Source organism: Lepus europaeus, chromosome 9, assembly GCF_033115175.1.
Source record: "Lepus europaeus isolate LE1 chromosome 9, mLepTim1.pri, whole genome shotgun sequence".
Taxonomy (NCBI): Eukaryota; Metazoa; Chordata; class Mammalia; order Lagomorpha; family Leporidae; genus Lepus; species Lepus europaeus.
The window spans coordinates 85,024,058-85,039,899 of record NC_084835.1 but is presented as its reverse complement, the minus strand read 5'-3'; the positions used below and the strand labels follow the sequence as shown (position 1 = coordinate 85,039,899).

The window sequence follows — 15,842 nt, the reverse complement described above, 5'->3', positions numbered from 1 at the left end:
TTGGAAAGGCCTCTACCACATCATGACTAATAACAACCCAACTAGAAGATCATTAGATTTTTGTAACTTTTAGACATTTGTATCACTGGCGTTTTATATCATCATAACTTAAAGTTTAGCACCACTTCACATCTTTACCTTTAATATAATCCAGATAGCTTGATTAGTTGGTGTTTTTACAAGATGAGAGATAGATCCTTTGATATTTTCAGGGGCCCAGCTGGAAATGTCAAAGTCCTAATGTTACCGGAGAATGGCAGGGTTCTTGTCTTCACACAAGAAAGAATTCAGGCTTGAGACAGAGTAGTGGAAAGGTAAAATAGCAAAGTTTATTAAGGAAGGGACATCTGTAAGAACGGATGGGCACCTCTCCAGACAGGACCTGAGAGAGAGTGCCCCATCTCTCGGACGGCGGGGGGGGGGGGGGGGGGGGGGGGGGGGAATGAGCGAGGTTACATTGTTGAGTGGAGAGATTACACCTGGGCGGGCAGAGAGGCAGAGGGCTGAGCGTGCAGTCCAGTTGAGGCTGGGGGTTTTTTAAGGAGATGGGTCTTTGTCTTCACACATCTCCTCCCGAAACAAAGGATTTTATGGATGTAAATATTAAGAAGCTCCTATCTGAGTTTCCCCTGGAGGTATCAGACAGGAGGAAGCCTAGCTGGCACTAGTTTAGAGGAAGGGTGAGCAAGACCCCCTGGAGAATTAGGATCCAGAGAAGGGTATTTGAATTGCAGATACTGGGCTGCCTCTGAAAGGTTATCAGGCAGAAGGGATGGTGACCCCCACCTGGCAGGTTATCGGGTAGGAGGGGTCGGGCAGGATGCGAACACTGGGCTGCCCCTGACTTTGAGATGCAGATGCATATGCTGGACATAGATGTCTTCTCTTTAGGCCTTTATGTCACACACACATAAGCTCATATCTGACTTCCTACCTAACACTAAGAATTTGGAACTTCGACATTTTTTTTTAATGCTTGTCAAAGATGCCAGGAGGGCTTAAAATATGTCTTTAAAATAGGATCCCTTAATATTATGAAATAATATATACTCTCTTAGGATGATTTACCCAGTTATATACCAGATTTAGTCATTGTTATAAAGTGATTGCTCAAGTATTTCAAAATAAGTACATATCCAAAAAACAACCTTAACTCTTTAAAAACTCAGCTGTTTCCTAACTATCAGAATTTAGCAAAGACAGTACAGAACATGAGATTATTTCAATAGAATAACAAAATCTGTATCTCTGGTTGGTTGACAAAATATAAACGTTGAATATAAACATTAGCACATGAAGTCATCCCATAATTCAGAGCAACTTAACAGAGTCAGAACCAAAAACAGGTTTCCAGGATCTGCTTTACTATATATGGACAATTTGTGAAAGCTTACTTGTTAACAAACCCAAACTATCTTTTTTGATAGAATTTAAGATGGTGAAAATACTTAAGTTTGTATTTAGAGGCATTTATCTCATTTACCTTTATTCAACTTATATGTAACAATTATACCTAGATGACTTAAAACATTGAGATATTATATTATACCTTTATCTGAATTATTCTTAACATTAAAATTACAACTACACAGATTTTTATTCCTTTTTTTAAAATAAAACAACCCTAGCTGGAAAACAGTGACATAGCCCAGGTCTATTAAGTAGCCAATTTGTTATTTAATTTTAGGGAGTACTGACACCAAGCAGTGTTGTTGTGAAATACAATCTTTATTTTATAGGTTTAAATTAAAACTTTTTTCATTTTGCAAAATACACCCTAAAGCTTTTAAAGATAGAGCCCTGACCACCTGTTGTTATTTTGGCCAGCCCTGTTGAATTCAGTTACAAAACAAGTTTGGCAAGTTACAAAACAATTTCTCACCATAGTGTGATCTTCCTACACCCAAAAAGGAGAAATCCCTTTAATCCTAATGTTCAGTTACAGCTGAACCAAATTAGCTCAAAAGACATTACCTAGGATTTTTATGCATGGGATTGTTATTTACTAAAGATGTCTCTTTAGATTTTAAATTGAATTTCAGCCTAGTTTCTTTTCACCCAACGAATACCTTAGGCCAGCAACATTTGGTCAACAATTGATTGAGGTTATTCTGAGACAGACAAGTCTTCAGGCAGCTGCAAGACGGTTCTCATGAGTGACTATGGGCCTGAAGTGGTTTGCCATGGATGAGTTGGCCACTGGAGACTGTTAACTTACATCTAAATTTTAGAGAGGGGTTGAGAAATCATTGCCAGGGAGGCTTCTGAGTATCACCACCTCAGGCCAAGAGATCACTGGCTTTCCTGCCCCCACCTTCTGTCCCCAGCAAAGGGGTAGAGTTAAGGTACCTCAAACCAAAGAGAGGGAAAAAAGTTTAAACAGCCTTTTTTTTTTTTTTTTTTTTTTTGCTTCAAAAACTGAAGCTGAGGAGGGGAGGGAGTAGGGTTTAACTCTTTAGACCCTTATACAAGCACAACATGAATTAGATTCCATAACCTGATAATAGATTTTTAGGTTATCAAAAAAGTGATGCCAATTCCATACCATGTTTGAGTCTCATCATTTGAGAGTTCCAGGGATCCATCTGGAAGTCACAAGGTCAGAGACTGAGTTCAGAGTTAAGATAGTCCTTTTAAACATTCCAGAGATAATTTCCTTAAGACTCAGTTTTCCTAGTGTCTCCCTGGTTGATCTTCAGATCAAGGTCTGAGGGTCAAAGGAATTCTCAGTGTCCAGGTGGGCCACTATGAGCACCTTTTCCTTGCTTAAGAAGTGTTTGAAGCCCTGGGCTGAGGGAGTACCTCATCACGGAGCCCACAGAGAGGGAGAGGTCAGCAGATTTACCTGAATTTAGTCACTTCTCACCTAAGTCCCTGTGATGTCTTGACCCTAGAAGTCACCTGGCTTACCTTTTTTTACTCAGGAAAAGTACTTATAAAAGATGTCCCTTTGACTAGACAGTGTTAGAGAATGGAAAGGGAAGAGAGATATCCTCTTTTACTGAAGGGCCACCACAAAACACACCCAACACTGGAGTAAGGGAAAACATTTATTGTCGGGGTTTGGGGTGGTGGGGGATGGGCCTGACAGGCTGGAGAGAGAGAGAACTGAGACTGAAACTTACTGTACAAGATGGTGACTGAGCCAGAACTAAACTGTCACCTGAGGTTTAAGATGGCACCTCAGGTAAGACAGCACCGTTTTCACTAACATTTCCCCCTTTATAAAGCAAGTGTTGCGTAAGATTACATCAGCCCCAAGAACCCAGGAGGGACAATGATCTATCTCCTGGAGCTACTTCCTGCTGGCATGGAGTGACAAGTTACTCTCCACTGCAGAGGGTGATGTCTCAAGCCACAATCTCCTGGGCAGGGAGCTGAGTATATCCCTGTAGCAGCATTTGGTTGACCACCTGATTGGTGAAGGCTTTGGTTTGTTCCATTATCACTTCCTATAAGCATTTAAACAGACAAGGTAGTATAAAGGCCAGGCTGACTATAGTTGCAAGTCACCCTAAGAGGGGCATCAATCAAGTAATGAGAGGATCCCATAGAGGAGAGGAAATGAGGGGGGTTCCTGGAGCCTAGTGAAGACTGTTTGATGGATGTGGGGATTTGTTTTGTTGAAGAATTTTAGAATTCTATTTTACCTGGCCTGATTGGTTAACATAATAACAACACTGTTTTCCCATAAAGATACAAAGTTTCAGTTTTTAGCTATTTTAGGTTTAAGGCCCATCTTTAGTACCATGGCTGCCAGTGAGGTGATTTGGCTTTGGAGTCCTCGGATAGCATCAGCTGAGGTCTCAGGGGACCTAGTGACCTCCTCTTGTAGCTGTTGGAGTTGTTTTGGAGTCAGTTGGTCGAGAACGTTGTGGCCCAAAGCTGTTCCTGAGATCTCTACAGAGGAGAGAGAAGCTGTGAAGCTGATCCTAATCAAAACCTGGAGAAAGGCTGCTCATCTCTTGTGGGTAGAGGGGTTGGTCTGTAGAAAAAATTCTGAATAATTATACAACATTAAGTGGGGGGAGAGGACCACGAATACACAGGGGCCAGGAGTAGAGCCATTGATGTAAGAGAAGATGATTACAAAGTAATGAGGCCCCAGGTGAGCTAGCAGAGTCTAAAACAAAGGACAGAGTCATCATTAGAGAACCTAAGAAAGGTGCTGTCTAAACCATGAGCAAATTTTCCCATTGAGAGGCAAATAGAAACTGACAGAAGGGGCTTGATGATAATCAGGTGGGCTTTAAGGCCTTGTCAGTTATGAGGCCCAGACCTATCTCTTCACATGGGGTACATCATAAGGGAGGTGTGAACCTCCTTAGGGAAGGCACCTGTTGACTTCTATTACCTAGCTAGCCTAGGAGAAGAGGCCAAATGAAGGCAGGTGGCATCTCTAACAGGAAATTTACAGTTCTGCCTGTAATGTTGCTGACTCTACTTGGCCATCCCCTCAGCAGCAGTGGTTACTTTGGATGCTGAGCAGAGTGTAGGGCTTTTCAGCTTAGAGCTAACAAGATCTGCAGCTGTGACCTAGGAGTCCTTCAACAGGGCAGTTTGTTTCCATCGACCCAACTCTTAGCTAGCAGAGCTGCCAGGGCTCTTCATAAGCTGACTTCTGCTGAAGCCCTGACTTTCCACCTCAAAAACCAATGCAGTGGACTGGCCTATTGGGTCTCTTTGATGGCAGATCACTGTGTAGAGCAGCCATTATTTGGCCTGCCACTTACCTTTACATTGCTTTTGCTGCCTAGTTTCCACTTCCTTCTGGTTTTTGTTAAAGCAGACCAGAAGAAACCTTTAAGGGCATGCAAGTGAAGGGGTGTTCAGTCCTATCTCTAATCTTTGATGACTAGAAATCTGTAGTCATGAGTATGTTCTGATAGTAGTTTTTCTGTGAGGTACACCAATGCCCATGAGGAAAGCTGTGTGCTCACTTTAACATCAAACATGCAGACCACCTTATCTATAAAATTTGAAGTCATTAGTAAAACTCTCTCTTAGTTTTGTTTGAAAAGGGAGCTTTTGCCTGTTTACTGTGCCCATGGCAAAGTAAACCTAGCTGTAAATCATAATTTAAGCTCTCCTTCAGGCTATGCTATGTTGCCAGGCTATTATTATTAGAGAAAAATGTTAGCCATCCCTTTTTTTAGGTATTAAGATCAAAGTGTACATTCTTGTGGAGAGTCCTTCAGAATAGAATCAGTTTGCTGTCTTGAAGAGAATAGTGAAATGAGGGAACAAGTCAGACTTCCCAGATGGCTTACTGTCAATAACTTAATATCAAATGAAACTTAGGAAACAATTTTAACTGTTAAATAAAGACTTTTGAAAACATTTATGAAAAGATCCAGTGCCTTCTATAAATTTCAAGAATATGTGTATTTGGAAACATTGTTTAAATATCTAACGCAAGTGTAACCTGTTTGACCAGAAAACCCAGTACAAATATGTCAACAAATTTAAAACATCTGGTATGGAGATTAGGTCACATGAACCAAAAAAACATATCTTTGATTAATTCAGCAGTTTCAATCTGAGCAACCTTACCTATAAGCCAGTTAAAACAGCTCTTGATAAATAAGTTTTCCCATATAGACATACAGTATGTACACACATATAACATACAAGATAGAACAATAAAGCAGTTTCAGTAATAACTTCTTAAAATCTTTAACTGTTTTTTAAATTACCAATTGATTCGAATTACTTTTGACTCGTAGTAACCTCAATTAACCATTTTTTCTCAGTTGGAACCTGTAGTCCATTATTGGCTTTATCTGCTTTCAGAGTCATCCCAAAGTACTGAACATGATAGAAATCACTGGGAAAAAAGTCCTTCAGAACCAACAGGAGCACACATTTAAACAGAAGCAACAATGTTTTAGTTTTCATGAGCAACAAATCTGATTTTTAATATTTGCAGGAGAACACAAACTATGGATGACAAGACTTTAAATAGCATGGTTAAAATTATAAACTCATTAACCAACAGGAGGAGGCAGTTGCTTACTCCACACAGTATTTTTGAAAGCACCTGTAGTATTTTATAAGACATTTATCCCTTTTAGGCGTCTCTCATTAAGATAATGATCATATCTGATATCAACACAACAAGATAACTCTTGGACATTTGTATCAGTAGCATTTTATATTATCATAACTTAAAATTTTGCACCACTTCACATCTTGACAGTACCTTTAATATAATCCAAATAGTCTTACTAGTTGGTGTCTCTACAAGATGAGACATATATCCTTTGACATTTCCATGGGCCCAACTGGAAATATCAAGTCCAAAGATTTGGAACTTTGATTTTTTTTTTTTTTTAATGCCTGTCAAGAATGCTAAGGAGGTTTAAAGTACCTGTTAGAATCAGGATTCCTTAACATCATGACATAATATAGAGCAAATTTGATCATTGTTACAAGGTGTTTTTAGAATGAGTGTATATTCAAACAAACCATAACTCTTTTAAAACTCAGTTGTTCCTAAACAATCAGAAGTTAACAGAGACAGTAGAGAACACAACATATTACTTTAACAGAGCACAAAATCTGTGTCTCTTTGGTCATCCCCAAAATTGGAAATATAAATTTTTTTTTTTTTGACAGGCAGAGTGGATAGTGAGAGAGAGAGACAGAGAGAAAGGTCTTCCTTTTTGCCGTTGGTTCACCCTCCAATGGCCGCTGCGGCCAGTGCATCGCGCTGATCCGAAGCCAGGAGCCAGGTGCTTCTCCTGGTCTCCCATGCGGGTGCAGGGCCCAAGCACTTGGGCCATCCTCCCCTGCCTTCCCGGGCCATAGCAGAGAGCTGGCCTGGAAGAGGGGCAACCGGGATAGAATCCGGCGCCCCAACCGGGACTAGAACCTGGTGTGCCGGCGCCACAAGGCGGAGGATTAGCCTGTTAAGCCACGGCGCCGGCCTAAATTTTTTTTTTTTTTTGACAGGCAGAGTTAGAGAGAGGGAGGGAGGGAGAGAAAGGTCTTCCTTCCATTGGTTCACCCCCCAAATGGCTGCTACGGCCGGCGTGCTGCATCTATCTGAAGCCAGGACCCAGGTGCTTCATCCTGGTCTCCCATGTGGGTGCAGGTGCCCAAGCACTTGGGCCATCCTCCACTGCCTTCCCGGGTGACAGCAGAGAGCTGGACTGGAAGAGGAGCAACCAGGACAGAATCTGGCACCCCTACTAGGACTAGAACTCAGGGTGCCTTCTCCGCAGGCGGAGGATTAGCCAAGTGAGCCGCGATGCGGGCCAGAAATATAATCTTAAATACATGGAATCATCCCATAACTTGGGACAATTTTAACAATCAGAAGTAGAGAAGAGAGCTTACTGGAGCTCTGACTGACAGAGTCACCAGTTTAAAAACTATTTACTAACATGTATGTATTGCAAAAATCTCATTGCTTTCACAGAGGATCAGATTCTAATTCTGTGTCAAAGAAAAAGATTAATAACTTTTGTATCCAAAAATTTCTTTCATAACTTTCTGTGACTTTCACACACCTTCTGCGACTTACTTAAAGCTTTCTTATCTTTTTCATTCCAGTCTAGAGTAACTAGCCATCAAGATAAAGTAATTCTTACAAACCGTGTCCTTTCTTTAAAAAAAAAAAAAAAAAAAAAAAAACTCTTCTTAACCTTCCTTTACCAAGAACACATTTCTATACTTGTAACCTTTTCCATGATTAACATTTTGAAATAACCCTTTAACAAATTAAGACCACCTTTTCTAAATGAGATAATACATCAAATTTCAGCCTTAGTGACTCTCAAGCAGGGTTGAACTACTTTTTATATAGACAATTTATGAAAACATGTTAGCAAACCCAAATAGTTTTCCCTTAGAATATAAGATGCTGAGAGTACATTTAGACACATCATTTGCCTTTACCCAATTTACTTTTAACAATTACACCTAGATGACTGAAGATGCTGATATTATATCCTACCTCCACCTGAATTAAGGTCAAAATTGCATTTATATGGCGTTCTATTCCTTTTAGCTATAAATCAGTGACATTAAACCAAAGATTGCAAAATCCACTTGGAGGGGCTATCTTAGGCACTGATCACCCATTGCTATCAGAAATCTGTTAAATCAACTTGCAAAACAAGGTTGTCATGTTATTATTCACCGTTATGTTATGTTTAATGGGAGAGAGCATCCATCAGAGCAGATGGGCACCCCTCCATATATTCCTGAGGAGAACCTGATAGGTGACAGAATAAGGGGCAATTATGGAAAAGGAGGTATGTATGGAAATAGTAATTAACCTAGTGGGCCTGCTGGTTTGAAGGGCCAGTAGTCTTGATCATTATTTCAATACGTTGGGAGAGCTCTCTCTCAGCATAATGTTGCCTTGGGAAGGGGACCCTTCTTTTTTTTTTTTTTCTTTTTTTTTTTTTTTTTTTTGACAGGCAGAGTGGACAGTGAGAGAGACAGAGAGAAAGGTCTTCCTTTTCCATTGGTTCACCCCCCAGTGGCTGCTGCGGCCAGCGCACTGTGCTGATCCGAAGGCAGGAGCCAGGTGCTTCTCCTGTTCTCCCATGCGGGTGCAGGTCCCAAGGACCTGGGCCATACTCCACTGCACTCCCAGGCTACAACAGAGAGCTGGACTGGAAGAGGAGCAACTGGGACTGAATTGGCACCCCGAATGGGACTAGAACCCGGGGTGCCGGCGCCGCAAGGCGGAGGATTAGCCTACTGAGCCACAATGCTGGCCATTTTCTTTTTATTTTCTGTGTGGAACATTGCTGGGTAGAAAGCTTTATATGTGTAGAATTTCTGAAATTTCTCTCGGGGCTCTATGGTCCTCTTGGTTCAGGGCAGGAAAGATACCAAGACAGCTAGGTTAAGAGAGAGAGCGGAATAACAGAGGAGGAAGGTTCAGGAGGAGAGAGGCAGTTTTGGCTATTAAGCCAGCTAGGAAATACCCACTAATGGGACTAGGAAATTGAGTTTGTAGGAATTGAGGAGACCATACAAGTACAGAAAACGTTTAGAGAAGCAGAGAGAAAGGGAGATTTTATCAGGATCAGGAGTAAAGGAAAAACTCATTGAGGCATGGAGCCCAGAGCCCATGGCCTAGCTCCGGGCTGTGCCCAGTCTCACGAATTAAGAACAGAATGCAGATTTCAACCAACACCCTAACAGGCCAGAAACCCATCAAAAGACCTGATTAGCAGTCCTTTATCCCGTCTGGCTTGCTCATGATAAAACAAAGAGCCATCAGAAAGGTGAGGTAGATGACTTATTTACAGTAAACTTTGAGCTCAGAAGGACAGAATCACCACTTCCTTGCTATTATGGTAAAATTAGAATAGGAGGAGGAGGGGAGTAGACAAGTTGGAGGATGGGGCTGATGGTCCAAGAGTGAAAACTACCTGAGTATCAAACTGATAGAGTATGTCTGTTCCCAAAAGAGGAATAGGCCGTATAACAAGAAAAGAGCGAGAGAATGGCATCTTATGGCCTTTCTGGTGGGTTTTTTGAGGTCAGCTAATAAGCGGGTAATGAAATTATTTCTGGCCATTATGCCATTGGGAGTGTTGTAATTCCAATTGGAGTCCTGTTTGGGGACCACATCTGCTCTTATGGGAAGGGCAGGGTCAGTGTGATGAGTCTTATCGGCATGGAGACAGGCCTGTTCCCAGACTCGCCTTCACTCCTCTGGAAGGGGAGGGTATTGGAGAGGATCATAAAGACATGAAAAAGATCATAGCGCTGGCGCCGTGGCTCAACAGGCTAATCCTCCGCCTTGCGGCGCCGGCACCCCGGATTCTATTCCTGGTCGGGGCGCCGGATTCTGTCCCGGTTGCCCTTCTTCCAGTCCAGCTCTCTGCTATGGCCCGGAGTACAGTGGAGGATGGCCCAAGTGCTTGGGCCCTGCACCCCATGGGAGACCAGGAGAAACACCTGGCTCCTGGCTTCAGATCAGCGTGATGTGCCGGCTGCAGCGCGCCGGCCAGGGCGGCCATTGGAGGGTGAACCAACGGCAAAGGAAGACCTTTCTCTCTGTCTCTCTCCCTGTCCACTCTGTCAAAATATATATATCATAGCACTGTGTTAATTATTGAAACTCTTTAATGTACAATGCTGGGTTAGTAATTTGTGAGAGATTGGTAAGTAATAAAGGAATGTAGACTCTGAATATACCCTCTGCTTCCGGCATCTCTCAAAGGGGCAACATGGAGGCAGGCTCCCTAGCTGCTCCATGAGAACAAGAAACTTGGGCACTTGTGACAGGAGAACGGGGGTTGAGGGCTTGAGGTGGTAGTGATAAGATGGGAATAGTGTGCTGGCTCAGCGAGATGGGGGAGGGCAAAAGTTGGGGCAAGGACTGGGTTTGAGATAAGGCAGGGGGAGTAGAAATGGAAAGGGCTGGTTTTGAGATCAGGGGGAGCAGGAGACTTGAGATAAGGCAGGGAGAGTTACATTGAGAGCTGGAGTAGAAACAGATGCCACCTCCTGGAATGTCTGGGTAGGAGGTGGAGGTGTCTGAGTTAGTGGGCTTTGAGGTTGTTGAGGGGGAGGTGACTGCCAGGGCCTGAGCAGGAAGTAGCTGAGCCAGTGTCTGTGGGATGGGTCTGTAATGTGGAGGCTCAGCTGCAAGATCGAATGTAGAACAGAGGCTTTGGCTCTGTCTCTGGATCTTTAGTAGGAGCCTTGGTGGCTAAGAGGACTAGAGCAAGGGAACACGAGGTGCAGAGAGAAGGTTTAGACCGGACACAGAAGAAATCTTGAACATAGGGAATCTCCACTTTCCCAAACACTCACAGAAGTGGTAAAGATCTGAATAATGAATGTCAGGGTCTAGCGTGCTGTTAAGCTGCCATTTGGACTGGTTGTTGAGGTCATACGTGGGCCATGCTTGATTACAAATAAAGATTAGTGATGGTATTTGAAATTTGGGGCCAATTTGAGAGGAGCAGGTTTATTTAGGAGACACCTGAGATGAGAGTCAGACAGAACATGGGACAAGGAAGCTCACATAGCAACCTGTAGAGGTCAGACTAGCAGATAGCAGGCATCCCCAAGATCATGGCAGTATGACAAGGAGAGTGAGGGAGCAGAGAGTGGGGCTTGGCACTGCATGCACTGGGGCCCAGGTTGTAAAGCCCAAAGAAGGGAAACAGGGTTGAGTCATCACCTACACCACTGATGCTGGGGACACAGTCCATAGAGGGACACGAGGCTGTAGGAGTTCTGGTGCCTGGTACCAGGACTTCGGAGTGAAGTTGCATAGAACCACAGCCCCTAGAAAGTAGCTATGGGAGAATCCTCTGCCCACCCCATCTTACCTCAGGATTTTTGAAGGGACGGTGTGTAGATGGGGATCACGGAGTGTTTGGTGGTAAAGAGGAGGTCCAGGGGTGTATTTTGTGGTTGACAGAAATCTGGGATCCTGAAGCATCTCAGATCTCCTAGGGGAGAGCGGGGTCAGTGGGAGAGCCTGGATCTGAGTCATCGTACTGTTACCGGTGAATGGCAGCGTTCTCGTCTTCGCACAAGAAAGAATTCAGGCTTGAGACAGAGAGCAGTGGAAAGCAAAATAGCAAGGCTTATTAGGGTAGGGACACCTCTCCAGACAGAACCTGAGAGTGCCCAGTCGCTCAGACTGGGGGGGAGAGGGGTTACATGGTTGAGTGGAGAGTACACCTGGCCAGGCCAGGCGGGTGGCTCAGCATAGAGGCAGAGGGCTGAGCGCACTGTCCGGTTGAGGCTGGGGGTTTTTAAGGGGATGGGCCTTGCCTCCCCACCTCTGTTCCTCTTGGAATAAAGGACTTTTTGGATATAAATCAGAAAAATTCCTATCTGAGTTTTCCCCCTGAAGTTATCAAATAGGAGGAAGCCTGGCTGGTGTTGCCCTGCCTTAGAGAGAGGATGGTTAGAAGGGGCAGGGCAGGATGCATATTTGAAATGCAGATACTGGGCTGCACCTGGAAGATTATCAGGCAGAAGGGGCGGGGAACCCCACCTGGCAAGTTATTGGGTACGAGGGACAGGGCAGGATGTAGATAAGGTTATTGGGATGATACATATGCTGGTCTTTTCTTCAGACCTTTGTCACACACACATAAGCTCATATCTGACTTCCTACCTCACAGCACCAGTGAAAGACCGCCACAGAACAACCTAATATCAGAGTAAGGGAAAAGGTTTATTTTCGGGGGGCAAGGGGAGCAACAGGCTGGAGAGAGAGGGCAAGAGAGAGCCTGTGCAGGGTGGGGGCTGGGGGGAATTATAGCCTTGCAGAGATAGGGAAGTGGGAGCAGCGAATCCCATTAGGGTAGGGGCGGAGTTGACACTTGTAGTTGGGCTATTTGGTCACCTAACTTCTAGTAAGCCAGGCTGAACTTAGGAACTGAGACTGAAACATTGTACAAGATGGCAACTGGGCCAGAGCCTAAAGTGGTGCACGAAGTTTAAAATGGTGCCTCAGGTAAGATGGCTCTGTTTTCACTAACATTTAGGTCCCGGAAAGTAACACAGGGGGAGCGGTTCCTCTGGAGGGCAAGGGGAGAAATGACTGAGAAGCCTCCCCTCCAAAAACCTGGTTTATTTAGGTAGAAAAGGGGCAGTTGTCCATAACAGTATTTTGAATGGATTCTCAGAGAATGAGCCTAAACACTCCTCAATTTGATTAGATCTGGTGAAGAGAAGGGTTGTGGACCCAGGAGTGAGTATTAAGAGGAGATGGGGTGGGGGATGGGGGTGATTGGGTGGGGAATTGGGTGGAATGTCTGGGAAGGAGTTGCTAGGCCAAGGCTTGGAGGACCCTGGGATCAATGTGGAATGCCAGTATAGGGAAGGGAAAGGGAGTGGTGGGATGGAGGGGGAGGGGTCAGGATGTCAAGGAGCATTCGAAGAGGAGGGGAGTGGAGGAGCAGTTACAGCTGCCACTAGGGGGTGAGGGGAGCAGGGTGAGCAGAGAGCCAGTAGAGGAGGAAGAAGGAGGGGAAAGAGGGCAGATGACTTAAGGGGAAGAGGCCTCTGAACATTTGTCCTCTCTCTGTATAAAGTTATCAAGGTAGCAAAGAATTTAAGGATTTAAAGTGCCAAATTCTGGCCATTTACAATCATCATGTGATTTATATTGAAGCCAAACTTTAGTGTAGAAGAAAATTAATCATTTTGGCCTCATCCCCCCCTGTTTAGGCCCAACCTATGCAGGTTTTTTAAGAGACAAGCCAAGGAGGAGGCAGGGGAAATACAAGAAATTTCAGAACTCATGGATTGGGTAGAATAAGGCCAAGGGCTGAGGAGTTGCTCATAACAAGGCATCCCTCAAGGAATCTCCTGCAACCATGCTCACAGTTGAGCCTCCATATGCTTAGATGGGCATCCCTAAACTAAGCTGTATTGCAGCGTTCCCAGTGGAACCTGCCATGTACCCTAAAACCCAGTGAGGGAAAGGATAATGGCCAACAAGTTCTGCCCCGGTGCCTGGGGAGATGAGGACGGACTTCCTTCCAGTCCAACGGGCTGAGAATCAGTGTTGCATGCAGAAGAGAGTTCCGACAAAAAGCTTCTGACCGTGAATTTGCAGGGAGATGGGAAAGCAGTTCTCAACTCATATGGGGAGCCTGGAGAGGCATCTCCCAAGTCTGCCCAAGTCACACCAAGGAGGATATTTTGAGGGCTGCCTGAGAGCTTCACCTTCCCTTTACCAAGGAGAGGCCCTTGGTCAGAAATGGCAATAAAGGAGGAAGTCTGTGCTTGGATACGCTATAGGGTGGTCAGGGTCTGTTTTTCGCCTTGGGAATTTTGGGTCACATCAAGGAGTAGCCTTAGCCTGAGACCATCAGCTTTCTACCAGGCTGTTCCCAGTCATGCCCATCCATGGCATATTCTGGAAAGGAAAATGGAGATGATAGGAAAGAGCAAGTAGGAGCTGGGCAGGATGCCCTTGGAGGTAAAGGCGTCTGAGGGCCACTCATCAGTCACTTTGGGTCCTCATCCCCCCCAGTTTGCCACAGAGGCAAGTCCAGAGGACTGGGGGGGAGGGGTCCCAGTTCTCACCCAAAGGGTATCAGAAGTCTGTGAGCTTCTGAGGAACCACAGACCACAGATCTCTCACACCCTTTCTCACATGGGGCACCAAGTTTAAGGATAGAGCAAGATCAAGAGGAAACAACATGGAATCACAGCCCTGAGAGGGATCACTCCCGCTGAATGTACGGCAGAGCCACCTGGGAACACACAGCGGAGGAAGCACCTTCTCACACTAACTAGTGGCTTATATGTCATAAAGTAGTTGGAGGGCTTGGAAGGGTCTGGGCTAAGGCTGAGCTTTTGAGATAGTTGGGAGAGCTTGGACTAATGGCTGGACTCTTAAGATAGTGGTGTGGCCAGTAGGCAGGGCTGAGCCAGCTGAAGAAGAGCACAAGGAATTGGGGGCCTGTTCCCAGTCACACAGGTGAGAGGCCAAAATAGATCTAAGACTTTTGTCCTTGCTCCATCAGTTGTCATGTGGAATCCTCACCTCCCAACAGAGATCAATGTCAAGTGTTCCCAAAATGAAAGGTTAGGGCAGGAAGCTGACTGTTATCTCAGGCCATACTTGCTGTCAAAATAGAGGTCACCCTTTTCTCTGTTCCTGTTCAGGATTCCCTCCTATTCTACCCTACCTCCTCAGCATGAAGTGTCTCTTCCGAGCCCCACTGATCCTCTGGAGGGCAGTGGCCATTCAAAGTTGTATATAAGTGTTGTGGAAAAATACCAACCCTGAGACCAGTTAAACTGAACAGAGTTTATTTGAGCAAGACCAATTTCTAGAATGGGGTGGCATTCTGGACTGAAGATGACTCAGAATGCCCCTATTATAGTGAGGTAAGCTCTGTTTAAAACTAGAAAAACAGGAAATGAAGTATTTGAGATTGCCTGATTAGTAGAGTTTGGTATTTGCCTTATTTGGGCATAATTTGGCAATCTTTAGCCTAGGGTTGGCTGAAGGTTCAGCTGCTGTGAATGGCTGAGGCTCAGTTGCTTGGTTACCAGGTTAGCCACTTAGGTTATTGATTGCATATCAATCTAGGTTTCAATTTACTATATTTGGAGTCTGCTTTTGGTCAGGGTTATCACTCAGTGTTATGTTTAGAAAATATTTGGCCAGCGCCGCGGCTCACTAAGCTAATCCTCTGCCTGCAGCACTGGCACCCCAGGTTCTAGTCCTGGTCGGGGCACTGGATTCTGCCCCGGTTGCTCCTCTTCCAGTCCAGCTCTCTGCTGTGGCCCGGGAAGGCAGTGGAGGATGGCCCAAGTGCTTGGGTGCCTGTACCCGCATGGGAGACCAGGAGGAAGCACCTGGCTCCTGGCTTCAGATTGGCGCAACGCGCCGGCCATAGCAGCCATGTGGGGGGTGAACCAACGGAAGGAAGACCTTTCTCTCTGTCTCTCTCATTGTCTAACTCTGCCTGTCAAAAAAAAAAAAAAAAAAATTTAACATAACAAATTTAAAGATTCAGCAAAGGGCCGGCACCATGGCTCAATAGGCTAATCCTCCGCCTTGCGGCGCCGGTACGCTGGGTTCTAGTTCCAGTCAGGGCTCCAGATTCTGTCCTGGTTGCCCCTCTTCCAGGCCAGCTCTCTGCTGTGGCCCGGGAGTGCAGTGGAGGATGGCCTAAGTGCTTGGGCCCTGCACCCCATGGGAGACCAGGAGAAGCACCTGGCTCCTGCCTTCAGATCAGCACAGTGCGGCGGCCATTGGAGGGTGAACCAACAGTAAAGGAAGACCTTTCTCTCTGTCTCTCTCACTGTCCACTCTGCCTGTCAAAAAAATAAAAATAAAAATAAATTAAAAAAATAAATTAAAAATAAAAAGCAAAGAA

The 15,842-nt window shown here is 44.9% G+C and overlaps 1 protein-coding gene across 3 annotated transcripts in view; it reads left to right on the top strand.

The window, feature by feature from the left end:
* Nucleotides 1–15,842, top strand: part of TPGS2 (tubulin polyglutamylase complex subunit 2) — a 90,241-nt gene that overhangs the window by 48,344 nt on the left and 26,055 nt on the right. The gene's annotated exons all lie outside the window — the stretch shown is intronic.